Raw genomic sequence first — 2,611 nt, forward strand, 5'->3', positions numbered from 1 at the left:
TGGTGAGAAACAGGTGGTGGTACCCACTGAACCCAGTGAGCTCTCACTGCTTTTTGGTTGATGCTGGAGTTTGAGATAAGTTTTCTCCTGGATTAAAGACCCACTCTCTATGTGTTTTGAGCTCTCCAGGCTTAATTTGGGATCTGCTTAAAAGCTTTATCTTTTCTGTTTTTGTGAAAGCTTTGTCTTTTCTGGTGAGTTCTTTTTTTTTTGTTTTGTTGAACCTTGGTTTTGAGTAATGAAATCCCAATCCTCTAAACTGTCTCAGGAGAGCCATTTTTCTGGGACCCTCACTTAGTTTTAAACCCTACGGTTTAAACCCTATGGCCCTCCCCATGAACATTTTTAATTACATGGGCCAATTTAGCTAAAGATAATTTAAACCACAATGGCTATTACAGGGGACTTTCAATCTCCCCAGACGTTTTTTTCAGAACTAAATTGCCATGGCTCTAAATGAAATGATAATAATAATAATAATAATAATAATAATAAGATGCCTATTTTAACTTGTAACCTGAGGCTTCCAGACATTTTCAGGATTCTAACACCTCTTTACAAAATACCATTTACAAATTAACCAAGGTGAACAATTAATGGAAGACAAAAAACTTCTGAGACCTTTCTCCCTTCTTCCATGCTCTTTGTGTCAGGCACCCTCTTGCTCACCTCCCCCTCCTTCTTTGTCTCCAGGTATGCAACAGACATTTTATGCCAGATGTCCTGACACCATCTCTCTTTTTTCCTCCTGCACTGGCTCCACATTCTTTATACCCTCTATTTCTTCATTCTGATCTTTTCATGGAACTTCCCTTTTTCTTCAAACCTCACCCATTTGTTCCTCTCCCCAACCTATTACAAATCTGCTCTTTTAGGGCTAGGAGCTGACTCTGTGGTGGGCACTGTCGTCTGGGAGCGTTGCAGAGACCTCCACCAAAGACGCCCCCCCCCCTCCCCAGGCCCCTCACCTCTTACCATCGAGTCCCTTCGCCTCGTGAGCATGTCGGACTTGATATCGTGGGGTGAGGTGAGAGCAGGCCCAGGGAGGGAGGTTACCGCAGAGGAGCCACAGTCACAGTCAAGATGATAGAGGTACTGACAACAACTGACTCTCAGAAACTGCTACACCAGCTGAATGCTCTGTTGGAGCAGGAGTGGAGATGTCAGCCAAAGGTCTGTGGCTTGAGACTAATTGCATCTGCACACGATAATGGCCTCAGAATGACTGCAAGGCTAAGGGACTTTGAAGTAAAAGATCTTCCTAGTCTAACTCAGTACTTTGGCTTTGACACAGAGACACTTTCTCTAGCTGTGAATTTACTGGACAGATTCCTGTCCCAAACGAAGGTACAGACCTTGGGTGTGTTGGGCTGAGCTGCTTCTGTGGGGCTGTAAAACCAATAGAAGAGGAAAGGAATGTCCCACTGGCAACTGACTTGATCCGAATAAGCCAGCATAGGTTCACGGTTTCAGACTTGATGAGAATGGAAAAGATTGTATTGGAGAAGGTATGTTGGAAAGTCAAAGCTACTATCGCCTTTCAATTTCTGCAACTCTACTATTCATTCACTCAAGAGAACTTGCCAATGGAAAGAAGAATAGCCTTAATTTTGAAAGACTAGAAGCTCAACTTAAGGCATGCCACTGCAGGATCATATTTTCTAAAGCCAAGCCTTCTGTGTTGGCATTGTCTATCATTGCACTGGAGATCCAAGCACACAAGTGTGTAGAGTTAACAGAAGGAATAGAATGTCTTTAGACACATTCCAAGATAAATGGCAGAGATCTGACCTTCTGGTAAGAGCTTGTATCCAAGTGTTTAACTGAAAATTCATCAAACAAGTGTTCCAGACCAAATGTTCAGAAGTTGAAATGGATTGTTTCTGGATGTACTGCATGACAGTTGAAGCATAGTTACTACAGAATAACCCACCTTCCAACAATTCCTGAAATGGTCCCTTAATTGGATTGTTACAACAACAAAATACTCCTCTGAAGCCTTTCTCCACAATCCTAAACTATAGATTCCATAATACTATAATGGATTTAAGCTGTGAAGCCTCAAAACATCACGAAGAGATTAGCATTGGTGTTCTCAGATTTGGGAAAACTACCTAATTAACATGGTGTAGTGGAATTATAATTAAATTTGAATTCATCTGTGAGGCACACAAGTCAAAGCTAAGAGTATAAATGTGAAATGTTAATAACAAGCCTGGGAAGGTAAACTGTGAATCTTCATTTCAAACTTTGATCCAACTTTCTAGATTGGGTCAGTATATTGTATTTAGATGGTATTAAAAGTGGTAACCTAATTAAATTCTAAATTATGAGGTATACATTAAACCAACATTTCACAAATGCACTTCTAAGGCATAACAAGGGTTACTATTCTAGGCAGGGAAAATGGTTTCTTGGTACCTGTAGTGCAAATAATAGATAATCCAGAGATGTGGACTTTATTGCTACTCGGGAATTACATTTAAATTTGAGGGCATTTTATAAAAGCAAAACTACAGACCTAGTCATTTTGGCATATTAGGTTATCTTTAATATTTTTCTAAAAAACAGGTAATATTTGTATCCGTGACAAAACTTATACAATATCCAC

General features: G+C 40.2%; 1 pseudogene; it reads left to right on the forward strand.

Moving 5' to 3' along the window:
- Positions 1-1,083: 1,083 nt before the first annotated feature.
- Positions 1,084-1,963, forward strand: LOC124529315 (cyclin-G1-like; annotated as a pseudogene).
- Positions 1,964-2,611: the final 648 nt, after the last annotated feature.

This window comes from Lynx rufus, unplaced genomic scaffold (genome assembly GCF_022079265.1).
Source record: "Lynx rufus isolate CCGP_SWC_20201006 ecotype Redwood Valley unplaced genomic scaffold, mLynRuf1.p SCAF_6, whole genome shotgun sequence".
In the NCBI taxonomy this organism is placed as follows: Eukaryota; Metazoa; Chordata; class Mammalia; order Carnivora; family Felidae; genus Lynx; species Lynx rufus.